Source organism: Jaculus jaculus, chromosome 7 (assembly GCF_020740685.1).
Source record: "Jaculus jaculus isolate mJacJac1 chromosome 7, mJacJac1.mat.Y.cur, whole genome shotgun sequence".
Lineage (NCBI taxonomy): Eukaryota > Metazoa > Chordata > Mammalia > Rodentia > Dipodidae > Jaculus > Jaculus jaculus.
The window spans coordinates 39,901,322-39,920,165 of NC_059108.1; the positions used below are offsets into that span (position 1 = coordinate 39,901,322).

Sequence of the window (18,844 nt, forward strand, 5' to 3'; positions counted from 1 at the left end):
TCCTCCTACCTCTGCCTCCTAAGTGCTGGAATTAAAGGCATGCGCCACCATACCCAGAAAATTAAGTTTTTGTTATTGAAACAAATATTTCCGAAAACTGGACACTGCTTGCTCTCTCTCTCTCCCTCTTTCACTCTGTCAAATAAATACATAAAGTAAATGGGCTGGAGGGATGACTTAGTGGTTAAGGCATTTGCCTACAAAGCCAAAGGACCTAGATTCAATTCTCCAGGACCCATGTAGGCCAGATGCACAAGGTAGCACATGTATCTGGAGTTGGTTTGCAGCAGCTGGGGGCCCTAATGCACCCATATTCTCTCTCTCTCTCTCTCTCTCTCTCTCTCTCTCTCTCTCTCCCCCCCCCGCCTCTTTCCTCTCTCAAATAAATAAAAATGTTTTTTATAACAAAGAGCTATTGAAAGGTGTACATTTATTCTTGCCATTCTTTTTAAATTCTTGCTTTTGTAGTACTTCCTGTTGTTCCTATACTCTCTTATATTAACTGTTATTTGAACATGGTTTATTTTTTCCTGTTTTCTCATGTATTTGCTTTTCTTACTCTTCAGTCTGAAGCATCTTGTCAAGTATTTTCTATAGAGCTGGTTTAATGGTCATAAATTCCCTTAGCTTATTTTTTGTTGTGGAATGTCTTTATTTCTCTATTAATCATAATAGATAGCTTTGCTAGATAAAGTAATCTTGGTTGACAGTTGTTTCAGAACTTGGAATACATCATTCTAAACCCTTCTGGCTTTTAAAGTTTGTTTTGCATAATCCACTGTTATCCTGATAGCCTTGCCTTTATAGGTGACTTGATGCTTCTCTCTAACTACTTTCAATATATTTTCTTTTCTTTCAACATATTTTCTTTGGTCTGTGTGTTTAATAGTTTAATTGTAATATGGCAAGGAGAGGTTCTTTCCTGGTTTTGTCTATTTGGTGTTCTAAATGCCTCCTGTATCTGTTTTGGCATCCATCTCTTTCCCTATTTGGGGGAAATTTTCTTCTGTGAGTTTGCTGAAAATATCTACTATGCCTTCAGAATGAAATTCTTCTCCTACTATACCCTGCACTAAGTTTGATCTCTTCATAGTGTCCCAAATGTTTTGAAATTCCTACTCATACCTTCCTATTACTTTGTCTTTCTCTATGTTAGAATGTTGTTAGATCTGCCACCTTGTCTTCTAGCTCAGATAGTCTATCCTCTTCTTAATCTTTTCTTTCTTTCTTTACTTTTGTTTTTTCAAGGTAGGGTTTCACTGTAGCCTAGGCTGATCTGGAATCCACTATGTAGTCTCAGGGTGTCCTCATGGCAATCCTCTTACCTCTGCCTCCCGAGTGCTGGGATTAAAGGCATGTGCCACAACACCTGGTCTTGATCCATTCTATTGGTGAGACTTTCTACAGAGCTTTCTATTTGACATACTCTGTTTTGCGTATCTAGTATTTCTTCTCAGTATTTTTTTTTTTTTTTTTTTTGGTTTTCGAGGTAGAGTCTCACTCTGGTCCAGGCTGACCTGGAATTAACTCTGTCATCTCAGGGTGGCCTTGAACTCATGGCGATCCTCCTACCTCTGCCTCCCGAGTGCTGGGATTAAAGGCGTGCGCCACCATGCCCGGCTCTTCTCGGTATTTTTTATTATTATTTCTGTTTCCTTACTCATGTCCTTATTTCATTAAGTTGGTTTCTTATGTTCTCCTTCAGGAGCTTGTAGAGTTTTTTGCATCTTGAGTTAATTCAATTCTTGGGTTTTTAAAGTATCTGTTGCTCTAAGATATATAAATCTGATGTTATATATCTTCAGGGTAGGAGCCTAAGGAGCCAAGTGTGGCTCTTAAATTACTCCCCGAGTAATAGTAGGAGTGACCCCAAGCTGTTGGATATGCCTGCTATGCAAGTATTTTAGTATCAAATTGACAGTGTTTCTTTTAACTTAAATAATTGCTGTTGGGTAAAAGAACAAGGCTGGTAGAAATGTGCTAGGGTTTTGGTTACTTAAAAGTAGGAACAATATAGTGAATTAGTATGAGGGCTAGTATTAACTTTGAAAAAAGATGGAGATGATTCTGGTATTTGGGAGAGGGAAGTTGGATGCTGTTGGTTCCACAGATATTAGTTTTGAGTCTATGGACTATTGTAGTTATAAAGAATAAGGAGGGAAAGGAAAATAGGGCATAGAAAAGGGGGCAAGTAAACAAGTTGTGGGTAGGAAAAGTTGTAGAAATATTCCAATAGTAGGCTGTGTAGAGAAAATTACTGAACAATTCTGAAATCCAACTGGGCAATACATACATACAGAGAAAACCATCATGGAGTGGGGATTAAAACAAATAGGTAAACTAACAAAGCCAAATTCCCTAAACTGGCTTAATTTGTTGACTCACGCCCTTAAACCAGTCAACAAGGAGGCTGAGATTCCTGGTCTACAGTAGGTTCCATGTCAGCCTGGACCTGAGTGGAAACCCTGCCCCCAAGAAAAACAGAAGAAAAAGAAAAAAAGGGCACTATAAATTAAGAAATATCAAAAGCAACAAAAAGTCAATCCCCAAGCACAACTTATTTAATTATGTCAAAGTTATCCAAAAGTACATCAATCAAACCTAATATATCAGTATTTTTGATTGTTTTAATTTTAATGAAGGGGGGGAAAAAAGCATATCTAAAACTGAAGCTTCTGGAAGAACCACTTGTTTTGTCCATCTTGTATCTCTCCTCAAACTTGACCTTGGCCTCCTGTCTGGCCTTGTGTTTCAGAGCTGGGTCTCTGAAGACATCTTTGTTGACAATAGTTTTGTCCAAGGGGATATCCACAGAGTATCCTGTGGGCATGAGGTGATTATAATGATAAACCTTCACAAAAGTTTTGATCTTTGATCTTTGGGCAATTTTCTTCTTGCCCATGGCAGCTGTCACTTTGCATGGATAGCGGTCAATTCCAGCCACCAGAGCATGGCTGTAGGGACATTTGGAGGTGCCATCATCAATATTCTTCATGATGACGGCTTTGTGTCCTGAGTAGCGGCCAGCCAGGACCAGCACCACCTTCCAGGGTTTCATGAACTTGCCCATTTCGACAGCCAGCAGCGGACACATACATCAGTACTTTTGTCTAAGTGAGGTAGGTTTAAATTCTTTCCCCCCTTGGGATTCTTATATAAGATTGCTCCATTATGGGTGTTTTGTTTTTTTATTTTTCAAGGTAGGGTCTCACTCTAGCCCAGGCTGACCTGGAATTCACTCTGTATTCTCAGGGTGGCCTCAAACTCACAGCAGTTCTCCTACTTCTGCCTCCCAAGTGCTGGGATTAAAGGCATGTGCCACCACGCCTGGCTTGTTGTATTTTGTTTTGTTTCAAGGTAGGGTCTCGCTCTAGTCCAAGCTGACCTGGAACTCAGTATGTAGTCTCAGGGTGGCCTTGAACTCATGGCTATCCTTCTACCTCTGCCTCCCAAATGCTAAGACTAAAGGTGTGCGCCACCAAGACTGCCTCCCCATTACCTTTTGGGGTGACTTCCACTATCACCTATGCTGAATGTGAGTCTGGTCCCTCTTTGTTGCACTGTGGGCTCCCCTCAGCTGGTTAGGTTGGTAGAGCTGCTATTCAGATCAGCTGTGCTGGACACTATGTGGCTGAGGGATGGCTTTGATTTCTTAGTGTCCTGAGATATCCAGTGGTTCCTAGTGCTTGTGGTTGGGGGTGTAGGATGTGGAGAGTCCCTGAATTATTCTGGTGCTGCACAGCTGAATCCTATTGTCTTCTTCTTTTTCATTTTTTTAGTTTTTTTAAGGTAGGGTGTCTAGCCCAGACTGACCTGGAACTCACTGTGTAGCGCCAGGCTTGAAACTCAAAATGATCCTCCTACCTCAGCCTCTAGAATGCTAAGATTAAAGGTGTGCACCACCACACCAAGTTTAATGATGGATTTTTATCATCATCATTATTATTATTATTATTATTGCCCACCTCCCCCTAATGTTGGATTTTGATGAAGTTTTTTTCAGTAGCTATTGGATAGTCATATTCCTTTTAGTTTTTTGTTTTTTTTCTGTTAAGTTTTGGTTTTGGTTATAGTAGTAAACAAACCCAGGGCCTAATACATGTCCTCTTTTATGTTCTGCTGCTGTTTTTGCTTTTATTTATTTGGATTTTTATTTCAAAAGTAACTTCAGAGCTGGGGGGATGGCTCAGCAGTTAAGGCACTTGCCTGCAAAGTTTAACAATTTAGGTTCAAATTCCCCAATACCCACCTAAAGCAAAATGCACAGAGTAGCACATGCATCTGGAGTTTGTTTGTAGTGGCTAGAGGCCCTGGTATGCCCATGTTCATTCTCATTCTCTCTCTTTCTCTTTCCTTGTAAGTCAGACAATCAATAACATAAAATAAATTGAAAAAATAATTTTTTTTTTTTTTGGTTTTTCGAGGAAGGGTGTAACTCTAGCCCAGGCTGACCTGGAATTCACTATGGAGTCTCAGGCTGGCCTTGAACTCACAGCAATCCTCCTACCTCTGCCTCCCAAGTGCTGGGATTAAAGGCGTGTGCCACCATGCCTGGCTGAAAAATATTTTAAAAGCCTATCATAGTGATATACACCATTAATCCCAGCCTGCAGGAGACCAAGGTAGGAGGATTGCTGTCAGTTCAAGGGCAGCCTACAGACTACATAGTGATTTTCATATCAGCCTGGACTAAAGGAAGACCCTACCTTGAAAAAGCTTGACCAGAAGTGCTAAATATACCTTAGAACTTTTTGATTTATGTTATAATGCCTTTTTGTAAAATAACAAATATAAAATTCCCCACCAGTAAATTATATGCTTCCTTTGTGTTACTGGCACCCTAAATGCTTGTTTAGTGTGCGTGTAATATTCTCAGGGGCACTCTAAGTTCAGCAAGAAACCCTATTCAAAGAATACAGTGGAAAGCAATTTTGAAAGATACCCAACATCAACCTCTGGCCTCCTCACATACCTATGCACACACATGTACTCATACACATACAAACATGTATACACACAACACAGATGTGCACCTACCAAAAAAAAAAAAAAAAAAGAATTACTAAGTATCTGTACAGGTTCACTTCAGTCATGAGAGGCCCCACACTTGGGCCACCCACCCAGCTGAGCCCTCCTGAATTCCTGACTTACAGAAACTGAGAGCCATAATAAATGTCTATTGTTACTATGAATAGCTATGTTTGGAGTATTTGTTAGGCGGTAATGAATAACTGATTTTTTGCCATCTAATTTTGATGCCTTCCACTGTAGAAGCATATTGTGGTATATTTGCTTTTAAAACTCTGGGTCTACTTAACATCAGACCTGAATATCTGAAACTGCTAGAGGAAAAATTAGGGGAAACCCTTTAACATATTGGTCTTGGCAAAGACTTTCTGAATACAACCCCAATTGCTCAGGCAGTAAAACCACAGATTAATCACTGGGACCTCATGAAATTACAAAGATTTTGCACTGCAAAGGACACAGTGAAAAAAGCAAAGAGGCAACCTAAAGAATGGGAAAAAATCTTTGCCAGCTATATATCTGATAGAGGATTAATATCTAAGATATACAAAGAACTCAAAAAGTTAAATAATAAGGAATCAAACAAGCCAATCAAAAAATGGGCTATGAGCAGGGTGTGGTGGCACACGCCTTTAATCCCAGCGCTTGGGAGGCAGAGGTAGGAGGATCACCATGAGTTCGAGGCCACCCTGAGACACCATAGTGAATTCCAGGTCAGCCTGGGCTAGAGTGAGACCCTACCTCAAAAAAAAAAAAAAAAAAAAAGAAAAAGAAAAAAAAAAGAAAAGAAAGAAAAAGAAAAGAAAAGAAAAAAAAATGGGCTATGGAGCTAAATAGAGCATTCTCAAAGGAAGAAATACAAATGGCATATAAGCATCTAAAAAAATGTTCTCCATCACTAGTCATCAGGGAAATGCAGATTAACTACATTGAGATTCCATCTCACTCCTGTTAGATTGGCAACCATGATGAAAACAAATGATCATAAATGTTGGCGGGGATGTGGAAAAAGAGGAACCCTTCTACACTGCTGGTGGGAATGCAATCTGGTCCAGCCATTGTGGAAATCAGTGTGGAGGCTCCTAAAACAGCTGAAGATTGATCTACCGTATGACCCAGCTATAGCACTCCTAGGCATATACCCTAAGGACTCATCTTATTTCCTTAGAAGCACATGCTCAACCATGTTTATTGCTGCTCAATTTATAATAGCTGGGAAATGGAACCAGCCTAGATGTCCCTCAACTGATGAGTGGATAATGAAGATGTGGCACATTTATACAATGGAGTTCTACTCAGCGGTAAAGAAAAATGAAGTTATGAAATTTGCAGGGAAATGGATGGATCTTGAAAGGATTATACTAAGTGAGGTAACCCAGGCCCAGAAAGCCAAGTGCCACATGTTCTCCCTCATATGTGGATATTAGCTACAGATGATTGGGCTTCTGTGTGAGAAGGAAAATACTTAGTAGCAGAGGCCAGTAAGTTAAAAAGGAGATATAAAGGGAAGAGAAAGGAAGGAAGGAGGGTACTTAATAGGTTAGTGTTGTATATATGTAAATACAATGATTGAGATGGGGAGGTAATATGATGGAGAATGGAATTTCAAAGGGGAAAGTGCTGGGGGGGAGGGTATTACCATGGGGTATTTTTTATAATCATGGAAAATGTTAATAAAAATTGTGAAAAGAAAAAACTGGGTCTAGGGCTGGAGAAATGGCTTAGTGGTTAAGGCACTTATCTGCAAAGCCTAAGGACCCAGGTTCAACTCCCCAGGACCCACGTAAAGCCATATGCACAAGGTGGCACATATGTCTGGAGTTCATTTACACTTGCTAGAGTCCCTGCCATGCCCATTCTCTCTCTCTCTCATCAAATAAATAAGACAGGCATGGTGGCACACGCCTTTAATCCCAGCACTTGGGAGGCAGAGGTAGGAGGATCACTGTGGTGGTTTGATTCAGGTGTCCCCCATAAACTTAGGTGTTCTGAAGGCTAGGTTCCCAGCTGATTACAAAGGGAATTAACACTTCCTGGAGGGAGTGTATTGTTGGGGGCGGGCTTATGGGTGTTATAGCCAGTTTCCCCTTGCCAGTGTTTAGCACACTCTCCTGTTCCTGTTGTCTACCTCATGTTGGCCAGGGGGTGATGTCCACCCTCATGTTGTTGTTTTCCCTATCATCATGGACCTTCCCCCATGAGCTATAAGTTAATATAAACCTCTCCCCCCCACCCCCCGCAAGCTGCTCTTGGTCGGGTGATTTCTACCGGCAATGCAGACCTGACTGCAACAATCATCATGAGTTCAAGGCCATCCTGAGACTACATAATGAATTGCAGGTCAGCCTGGACTACAGTGAGACCCTACCTCAAAAAAGCAATAAATAAATAAGTAAACAACTCTCGGTCCAGCTACTTGTCTTGCTTTGGCAAGTAGAAGGTCCTCTAGGGCCTCTGCCATTGCCATGAGAAGAGCATGAGTAGGCGGCTGGTCCGGAAAGACTGAGTAAGACAGGAGTAAAGCCTACCCAGTGAGCCCAGATACTCCAATCTAGACTGGTGATTCCCAGAGCGTTGAAAAACACATGAGCAGTGATGAATGAGTGTTGTGTGAAGTCACTGGATTTCATTTTAAGACAAGGTACCTCTCTGTCTCCAAGGCTAGTCTCAAACTGCCATCTCTTCTCCATAGCCTCCCAGATTCTAGACTTCCAGGTGTGTGGCCCTACACCCAGCTGCAAAGCCTCTGGATTTGGAGGTTGCTCTACCAATAATAAACCAGTCAGAGTCTGACCTGTACAGATCATGGAGTCTGAGCCACCGTCATTAGGAAGCTGGTTTGAGGAATGGAATTAGAGGCTTCTAGCCTGAGGCCCAGCCCTGCATTCCAGAGATAGGCATTGAGTAACCGCAGTGTCAACCCTCTTCAACACTCCTCAGCTGCAGAGAGCAAGAGGTTTGTAGCATATCAGGGATGTTCATGAAGTATTTACAGCATTCTTCAAGTTTTTGTTATCAATTACTCCTCAGAGCATGACAAAACCTTTCCTGCCAGCACCAGCGCTGGCCTGTCCTCCTTCCTCTTCTCCTCACGAGTACCAGCACAGACCTGTCCTCTGCCCACCACGCCTTCCTCTCCTCACGAGTACCAGCGCCCACCTGTCCTCTGCCCACCACGCCTTCCCCTCCTCACGAGTACCAGCGCCGACCTGTCCCCTGCCCACCACGCCTTCCCCTCCTCACGAGTACCAGCGCCGACCTGTCCCCTGCCCACCACGCCTTCCCCTCCTCACAAGTACCAGCGCCGACCTGTCCTCTGCCCACCACGCCTTCCCCTCCTCACGAGTACCAGCACCGACCTGTCCTCTGCCCACCACGCCTTCCCCTCCTCACGAGTACCAGCGCCGACCTGTCCTCTGCCCACCACGCCTTCCCCTCCTCACGAGTACCAGCGCCGACCTGTCCCCTGCCCACCACGCCTTCCCCTCCTCACGAGTACCAGCGCCGACCTGTCCCCTGCCCACCACGCCTTCCCCTCCTCACGAGTACCAGCGCCGACCTGTCCCCTGCCCACCACGCCTTCCCCTCCTCACGAGTACCAGCGCTGACCTGTCCCCTGCCCACCACGCCTTCCCCTCCTCACGAGTACCAGCGCCGACCTGTCCCCTGCCCACCACGCCTTCCCCTCCTCACGAGTACCAGCGCCGACCTGTCCCCTGCCCACCACGCCTTCCCCTCCTCACGAGCACCAGCGCTGACCTGTCCTCTGTACTCCTAGCAGCACTGGCGCCGGCCGGACCCCACCCATACTGTCAGACCTCTTTACACTGTTCTTCAGGTACTGTCCTGGTGCTCTGAGGTCTGTGTCTTCTGATGTGGGTCATGTCTGATGTTGATGTTTTTTTTGATTTTTATTTTGTAATCCAAGGAATTGTAAATCAGTCCAAGGTCTTGCCATCATCACTGTGGATTCTGAACCCACTACAAAGATAATATCCAATGTGGTTTTGTACATTTTGGTGAGATTTTCCCAGATTTCTCTTAGAAATTATTGTCTTCCCAGGAGGAAGGACTTTGATGCCCGTTTATATCTCCGAAGTAGTCACTTGATGAGGAACATCTCAGCCCAAATAGTTACTGTACTGTATTGTTCATGATGGCCATCAGTCCTCAGCAAGCAAGAGACGACCATAGTGTTGTGTGTGTAGACACTTGCACATGTGTGCACACAGATGCATAAAGATGTAGTGGAAGATTCGGAACTTTGAGGCTATTCTCATAAAAATGAATGACAGTAGGCAAGGGAGGTTGACTACAGAGAAGGAATCAGTGAACTGAAAGAAGCTAATTAATCCTACCAACATGGAAAATCATTCAAAGTGAACATGTTTTATACATTAGAAATAAAAATGGTTCATTTTCCTTTCTGTGAAGATAAATGGGCGTGTGTGTGTGTAAGAAAACTATTATTTTATAAAGAAAACATTTTAAGAGGTTTAAAAGTAAAACAATGAGTGTTGTATAAAAGTATTAAGATGCTCTGGGGTATCTTTCATTGGTCCATTTACTCACAGCCTGTCCCTTACATTGTACCCAAGAGCTAATAAAATGTGTCATGTCATGTTTTATTGTTTGCTGGGCATCTGTTCAAGCTTATATCACTCAGGAATGCAAAAGTTTGAAGATGCTGGTAGTAATGATGATAATAAATACCTATAATTTTACTGCTGTTTTTTGCACAAAATAGAAAATCTTAAATCATTTGTTAAACATTGGGTTTATTCCAAATTGAGGACTATTTAGAATAATTTAAAATTATTTGTTTTATTTATAAACTGTACACATAAAAGTACATATGAGAGACACATATAGTTTACAGGATAAAAGTAAAATACCTAGGCATCAACCACCACATTTAAAAAGCAATGTTGAAACCAGGGGAGACAGCTCAATTGGTGTTTGCTTTACAAACATAAAGACCTGAGTTCAATCCCCAGAATTCATGTAAAAACACATGCATGGTGACCTATGCTGATAAGTCCAGCTCTGAGGAGGTGGAGACAGGCAGATTTCCTAGGGCTCATTGGCCTGCCAGTCTAGCCTGAGTGAATGAGTTCCAGGACAGTGAGAGATCCTGTCTCAAAAAAAAAGTAGATGGCAACTCAAAAGCAGCACCCTAGGTTGTCCTTTGACTGTATATGTATATGTATATGTATATGTATATGTATATGTATATGTATATATACACATACACACATGCACATACATAAGCAAGTAAATAAATAAAAATGGCAGTATTATGTGTTTGTTGAATCCATAATATATTTTAATTTGAAGAATTTTAAAAGCAGCAAAGGAATGAAGTAAATATATGTAAATCAAAGATAGGGGCTGGAGAGATGGCTTAATGGTTAAGACATTTGCCTGAAAAGCCTAAGGGCCCGGGTTTGATTCCCCAAGACCCACATAAGCCAGATACACAAGGTGGCGCATGCATCTGGAGGGGTTTTTGCAGCAGCTGGAGGCCCTGGCATGCCCATTCTCTCTCTTTCTATATCTTTTTTTTCGCTCTCTCTCTCAAATAAATAAATAAATAAATTTTAAAAATATATAGGAGAATTAGCTTAAGAATGCAAAAGTGATACAATTAGAGTTGACATGGATATTGAGAAGGAAGGAAAGTTGCTGGCACCTGAGAAATTTTAGTGTGCACAACAGTTTTTCCCATTAAGTAGGCCCTGTGGTGTACACTGGGTCTGGTTGGCAAACATTTCATTTGCTAAATGTTTAAATTGAATTTGTACATTATTTGTAAGTACTCTAGGTCACTCACCAGCAGATATCACAGCCAAGCATCTTAAAAGGCATTTTATTTGCCTGAGAGATGAAACGTCATTGTGAAGCATGTAAACTGTTTAATAGAATGCCATTCTGATCAAAGGGCAAGAATAAGCATCTCAGAAATATGGCCCCAGCCTTCAGTTACCATCTCTCGACACACCAGTGAGTGCCCATTTTACCTTTGTCACAGACCACTTGTGAGTCTGAGGCTCAACAGTCAGCTGCTTACCTTCCTTTCTTTCCATGGAGTCTCATGGGCATCTCAAACTTAGCACATCTAGAACCACATACATGATCTGTCCTTCCCATACCATTCCACTGTCCTCTGTCTTCACGAAGAACATTACCATTCAGTCAGATTTTCAAGTAAAAAACTTGGCAGTTAGGGGCTGGGAAGATGTCTCAGCAGTTAAAGGCACTTTCTTGCAAAGCCTTTGGGCCCAGGTTCAGTTCTTTAGCACCCACGTAAAGCTGGACTCAAAGTAGCACATGCATTTGAAGTGCCCATACACACACACATAATGCACATGCATGTGTGCACACATATAAAGAATCTTTTAAAAATTGGGAGTCTTTCTGCCCTTCCTATCTTCACCCTGATGGCTACCATACTGTCTCTCCTTCACCACCACATAGCTAGAAGTACAACTGTGTAGGAATAGAGATCATATTTACTGTTCCTGAGTACTCTTAAAAAGTAGACTGTAAGTTTGATGTGGTGATGCACGCCTTTAATCCCAGCACTCGGGAGGCAGAGGTAGGAGGACGGCCAAGAGTTCAAGTCCACCCTGAGACTACATAGTGAATTCCAGGTCAGCCTGGGCTAGAGCAAGAGCCTACTTTGAGGGAAGGAAAAAAAAGTAGACTATAGACAAGGCCTTCATGATTTTATTTGATAAGAGGATTTTATTTATATTTATTTATAAAATATATATATTCATTTATAAGAGGAGAAAAAAGTACCAGATAGATGGAGACACCACATCATACAGTTGTATCAGTGAACTAACTTGAGACAGAAACTAGCAGAGAGGCTCCTGCGTGTGTGCAGGAAAAAAAAAGAGGGGGTGGGCTCCAGTATAATCTGGCACATAGAAAATGCTCATTTTATTTATTTATTTGACTTTTAGAAAAAGGGCTGGAGAGATGGCTAGCAGCCAAAGGTAGAAATGAAGTAGCATGGGAACTAAATGGCTTCTAGATATTTGGACAGTAGTTCCAGATTTGTATTTCATGTAGACTTAGGATCATCTTGGAGTTGACTGTACATCTGCTTGGCACCCCTCCATTTGTCTTCTCATTCGCCAGTAACCTTGTTTCATATTCGTATTAGGAAATCAGTGCTTTGTAATACTTCCAGTGGTGGAAAAAAATCCAATAGTTAAGGAAATATATCATTTTTGTTGTTTTTGTTTCTAAAGGTGGGATGTCTCTCTAGCCCAAGCTGACCTGCAATTCACTATATAGTCTCAGGCTAGCCTCAGCCTCACAGCAATTCTCCCACATTGGTCTCCCAAGTGCTGAGATTAAAGGTCTGAGCCACCATGCCTGGCATAAGGAACTGTATCTGATTCCATCTTAATGTACAGAGGTGGTCAGGGGTATCAAGGTCTCTGTCTCCTCACCTCCTAATGTGTTTATCAGGCTTTAGCAGTTTAGCCACAGTAGTCCTCCATGTGTTTTAGTGAGACAGAAGCCTCAGCAGGAACCCCTTCCCTTCTACCTGGCTGTCTTTCTTGGGAGCTCTCAGGCAGACCACTCCCATATCTCATTAACTAGATTCGGACTATGCATCTATACCTAAATTAGTCATTGGCAGGAGCACTATATACCTGAAAAGTACATAAGACTTTCTTTCTTTGTTTTTAATATTTTATTTATTTATTATTTATTTCTTAGAGAAAAAGAGAATTGGTGCACCAGGGCCTCCAGCCACGGCAAATGAACTCCAGACACATGCACCAACTGGTGCATCTGGCTTACATGGGTTCTGGGGAATTGAACCTGGGTCCTTAGGCTTCACAATCAAATGCCTTAACTGCTAAGCCATCTCTCCAGCCCAGTAAGCCTTTCTTAATTGGGGAAGGGAACTGTCCTGTCCACAAGGGGGAGCCACCTTGATTCGCTTTGTGAGCACTTCATAGTGTTCTTATTTTATTTTATTTTAGTTTAGTTTATTTTTACTTGTTTGAGAGAGAGTGAGAGAGGCAGTAGCCTGAGATGTGGTGTGTGGTGGTGTGCACACCTCCTTTAATTGCAGCACTCAGGAGGTAGGAGGATAACCAGAGTTCGAGGCCATCCTGAGATGAATTTTAGGTCAGCCTGTGCTGAGTGAGACCCTACCTCAAAAAAAAAAAAAGAAAAGAAAAGAAAGAAAGAGGCAGATAGAGAAAGAGAAAAAAAATGGATGCACCAGGGCCTTCAGCCGCTGCAAATGAACTCCAGACACATGCGCCACCTTGTGGCTTACGTGGGTCCTGGGGAATCGAACCTGGGTCCTTTGGCTTTGCAGACAAATGCTTTAACCATTAAGCCATCTTTCCATCATACCCCTTTTTTTATTTTTCTTACTTACATATTTTATTTGAGAGAGGAAAAAAGGGGGGGGCATGCCAGGGACTCCAACCACTGCAAACAAACTCTAGATGCATGCACCACATTGTACATCTGGCTTATGTGGGTACTGGGGAATTGAACCTGGGTCCTTAGGCTTCTCAGACCCTCATATTGTTCTTTTTAAATATATATATTATTTATCTGAGACAGAGAAAATGGATGCCCCAGGGCCTCCTGCCACTGCAAATGAACTACAAATTCATGGGGCACTTTGTGCATTTGGCTTTACATAGGTACTGGAGGACCCAACCCTGGCTGTCAGGCTTTGCAAAAAAAGTACCTTTAATCACAGAATCATCTCTCCAGCCCCAGTTTACATTGCTTTTGCTCTCAGTCCTCCCAAGCTGCCATGTTACTGCATCCTTGCTCACCTAAGGAACTTTTGGCCCACTTTAAATATGTGTGCATGCTGCATGCAGTTCAATGAGAGAGAGAGAAATCACCAGTGAAGATACTCAGCAGTGGACACTGCAAGCCTTACATTTGGCCAGCCAGGCCAAATTAGCCAATGGGTCCAATGTGGCATGTTTGTTATGGGAGAAACCAAGCGCTCTCTTAATTTTACTGGAGGCCCAATCCATGGGAGGGAATACGTCTCTGATACTGAAACCTACAACAGGGGTAGTCATGAGCCCTGGGGTGTAATGTCTGCTGGTGTCTGCCTAAAAGCATAAACTATGCTCACCATACTGTCCAGTAAGCACTTATCTTAATGTTCATACCCATATATTAATGCTACTCTCCCTTTTGGTTAGAGAACCTTCTCTTTTCAGATGGCACCAACCTTAGGATGACCATGGTGCTGAGACGAAGTGACAGAGGAGTGGCCAGTACTGAAATATTTCTATCATACCTTCCCCAGCACTGAAATATCTCTATCACACCTTCCAAGGCTCAGGGTCCATTGTGGAAGAGGTGGCAAAAAGAATGTAAGAGCCAAAGGACAGGTAGGACTCCTTACAACATGTTCTTCCAGACACAAAATGACCTGGAAATCCGTGAACTCACAGTGCCTGATACTACCTACACAAGACCATCATAATAGGAGGAAAAGATCATCAAAATAAAAGAGAAGCTGATTGGGGGGGGGGAGGGAAAGTAGGGGAGTGAGGGAATTACCATAGGATATTGTTTACAATTACGGAAGTTGTCAATAAAAAAAATATGTGTGTGTGTGTGTGCGTGCACGTGTGCAAATATGTCCTGTCCTATTGTGTCCTAGCATCTAAAACATAAGATCAAAATCTCTTTAAAATACCTGCCAAGCCAGGTGTGGTGGCACACGCCTTTAATCCCAGCACTCAGGAGGCAGAGGTAGGAGGATCACCGTGAGTTCCAAGCCACCCTGAGACTATATAGTTAGTTCTAGGTCAGCCTGGGCCAGAGTGAGACCCTACCTTGAAAAACCAAATATATAAAATACCTGCCAAGCTTGGTGGTACACACTTTAATCTAATCCCACCACTTAGGAGGGGCCAAGGTAGGATTGCTGTGACTCAGAGGACAACCTGAGCCCAAGACTACATAGTGAATTCCAGATCAGCCTGGGGTAGAGCCTACCTTGGAAAGAAAAAAAAAAACTTTATAATTTTTTTTGGGGGGGGGATTCTAAAGTGAGGATTTTTTTGCCAGTTCCTTTTTTTTTATTGACAACTTCCATGATTGTAAACAATATCCCATGGTAATGCCCTCCACTCCCCACTTTCCCCTTTGAAACTCCACTCTCCATCATATCACCTCCCTCTCTCAATCAGTCCTTCTATTCCTTTTGATGGCATGATCTTTTCCTCCTATTATGATGGTCTTGTGTAAGTAGTATCAGGCACTGTGAGGTCATGTATAACCAGGCCATTTTGTGTCTGGAGGAGCACGTTATAAAGAGTCCTTCTTTTGACTCTTAAATTCTTTCAGCCATGTCTTCCGCAATGGACCCTGAGCCTTGGAAGGTGTGATCAAGATATTGCAATGCTGAGCACTCCTCTGTTACTTCTTCTCAGCACCATGGTGCTTTCTGAGTCATCCCAAGGTCACTGCCATCTGAAAAGAGAAGGTTCTCTACCAAAAGTGAGAGTAGCATTAATATAAAGGTATGAACATTAAGAGAAGTGCTTACTGGGCAGTTTGGTGAGCATAGTATATACATTTAGCCAGACAGCAGCAGACATTACACCACTAGGGCTCATGACTACCCCTGTTGTAGGTTTTTAGTATCGGGGATGTATTCCCTTCCATAGAGTGGGCCTCCAGTCAGATTAGGGGGCAGTTGGCTTCCCCCATAACATGTCACTATTGCACTGGTTGGCTCCTTTGGCTTAGCTGGCCAAATCTAAGGCTTGCAGTGTCCACTGTTGAGTATCTTCACTGGTGATTTCTCTCTCTCCCATTGAGCTGCATGTAGCATGGCTTTTTCCAGCTTTCTGTCAGATGGTCTACATGGCGGAGATTTTCAGCTCAGCTCCAGCAGGATTTCTCAGTGACATTGCAGCCCAAGTATATGGCTTACCATCAATTTCTAGTGGGAACCAAAGGCCTCAGCAATGGCCTGTAATGTTTTGGGGGCAACAGGGGCCTCCCTGGCCAACAACTCACTGGAAGGTATCCCATCCTGGCACTGAAAATTTTCTAGTAACAATCTACAGCTCCTTAGTGTTCCATTGTCCAAAAAAGTAGGTTTCCATATGGCTCATTTATATCCTCTTAGATTTTGATTAGCCCTCCCTCTATCTTTCCTTTACTCAGTTTCTTCCCCTGACCTCATTGAGGCCTTTTTGCCCCCATTAATGTTTTCTTCTACTTACATATTTACAATACCATCCTATTAAGTACCCCCTCCCTCTCTTTCTATTCTCGCTATATCTCCTTCCTAGCTTACTGGCCTCTGCTACTGAGTTTTCGTCCTACTCACACAGAAGTCCAATCATTTGTAGCTAGGATCCACATATGAGAGAGAACATGCAACATTTGGTTTTCTGGAAGTGGGTTACCTCACTTAGTATAATCCTTTCCAAATCCATCCATTTTCCTGAAAATTTCATAACTTCATTTTTCTTTACCAATGAGAAGAACTCCATTGTGTAAATGTGCCAGATCTTCATTATCCACTCATCAGTTAAAGGACATCTAGGCTGGTTCCGTTTCCTACCTGTTGTGAATAGAGTGGCAATAAGTATGGTTGAGCAAGTATCTCTAGGGTATTTAGATGAGTCCTTAGGGTATATGCCTAGGAGTGCTATAGCTGGGTTATATGGTAGATCTATTTGTAGCTGTCAGGACACCTTTGTCTTGTTCCTGATTTTAGTGGGAAAGCTTCAAGTTTTTCTCCATTTAGTATTATATTGACTGTAGGCTTATCAGAAATAGCCTTTATTATATTGAGATATATCTATTCCCAGTCTCTGTAGGACTTTTATCATGAAGAGATGTCAAATTTTGTCAAATGCTTTTTCTGCATCTAATGAGATGATCATGTGATTTTCATCCTTCAATCCATTTATAGAATGTATTACATTTATTAGTTTGTATAGGTTGAACCATCCCTGTATCTCTGGGATAAAGCCTACTTGGTCGGGGTAAATGACCTTTCTGATATATTTTTGTATTCTGTTTGCCAATATTTTATTGAGAATTTCTGCATTTGTGTTCATGAGGGAGATTGGTCTGTAATTTTCTTTTTTGTTCTATCTTTGCCTGGTTTGGTTACAATGTGATACTGACTTTGTAGAAGGAGTTTGTCAGGATTCCTTCTTTTTCTATTTTATGGAAAAGTTTAAGAAGCATTGGTGTTAGTTCTTCCATGAAGGTCTGAGAAAATTCACCAGTGAATCCATCTAGGCAAGGACATTTTTTAGTCAGGAGATTTTTTGATAACTGCTTATATCTCCATACTTGTTATAGGTATATTTAAGTGGTTAATCTCATCTTGATTTAATTTAGGTAGGTCATATAAATCAAGGAAATCATCTATTTCTTTCAGATTTTCATGTTTAGTAGAATATATGTTCTTGTAGTATGTCCCTATGGTTTTTTAAATGTTTCTTGTATCTGTTGTGATGGTGCCTTTTTCACCTCTAATTTTATTAATTTGTGTCTCTTCTCTCTGTTGGTCAGATTTGCTAAGGTTTTATCAATCTCATTTATCCTTTTAAAGAACCAACTCTTTGGGCTGGAGAGATGGCTTAGTGGTTAAGCGCTTGCCTGTGAAGCCTAAGGACTCTGGTTCGAGGCTCGGTTCCCCAGGTCCCACGTTAGCCAGATGCACAAGGGGGCGCACGCGTCTGGAGTTCGTTTGCAGTGGCTGGAAGCCCTGGCGCGCCCATTCTCTCTCTCTCTCCATCTGTCTTTCTCTCTATGTCTGTCGCTCTCCAATAAATAAATAAAAAATGAACAAAAAAAATTAAAAAAAAAAAAGAACCAACTCTTTGTTTCATTGTTTCTTTGGAATTTTTTTTGTTTCTATTTCATTAATTAATAATCCTTATTAATTAATTAATAATTAATTAATAATTTCATTAATTAATAATCTTTATTATTTCTTTCCATCTATGATTTTCAGTTTGCCTTGTTCTTTTCTCAAGGCTTTAAGGTGAAGCTTTAGGTCGTTTACTTGAGACCTTTTTTTTTTTTTTTTTTTTTTTTTTTTGGTTTTTCGAGGTAGGGTCTTACTCTGGCCCAGGCTGACCTGGAATTCACTATGGAGTCTCAGGGTGGCCTTGAACTCACTGCAGCCCTATCTCTGCCTCCCGAGTGCTGGGATTAAAGGCGTGCACCACCACGCCCGGCTCTTTCTAATTTCTTAATATAGTCACTTAAAACTATAAATTTCCCTCTTAGGACTACCTTCATTGTGTCCCAAAGGTTTTGGTTTGTTTTATTCTCACTATTATTTGACTCTGAATTTTTTTGATTTCGTTCTTAATTTCTTCATTGACCCATTCATCATTTAGTAGTATATTGTTTAGTTTCCATGATTCTGTGTATGCTCTATAGTTATTTTTGCTATTTATTTGCAGTTTGATCCCATTGTGATCAGATAGATTGCAAGGAATCAGTTCAATTTTCCTGTATTTGTTAAGATTTGTTTTGTGTCATAATATATGGTCTATTTTAGAGATTGTTCCATGTGCTGCTGAAAAGAATGTATATCTGCAGTATTTGGATGAAATGTCCTGTATATATCTGTTAGGTCCATTTCTTCTATGATCTCATTTAATCCAGATGCATCTCTGTTTATTTTTTGCCAGAATGACCTGTAATTGATGAGAGTGGGGTATTGAAGTCACCTACTACAACTGTGTTTGGTGTTATCTTTGACCTTAGTTCTAATAGTGTTTGTTTGATGAAGTTGGGAACCCCCATGTTA

General features: G+C 41.7%; 1 protein-coding gene and 1 pseudogene across 3 annotated transcripts in view; one reads left to right on the forward strand and one right to left on the reverse strand.

The window, feature by feature from the left end:
• The window catches only part of Pdss2 (decaprenyl diphosphate synthase subunit 2), a 322,043-nt gene that overhangs the window by 215,465 nt on the left and 87,734 nt on the right, over positions 1-18,844 (forward strand). The gene's annotated exons all lie outside the window — the stretch shown is intronic.
• Positions 2,661-3,070, reverse strand: LOC101611405 (annotated as a pseudogene).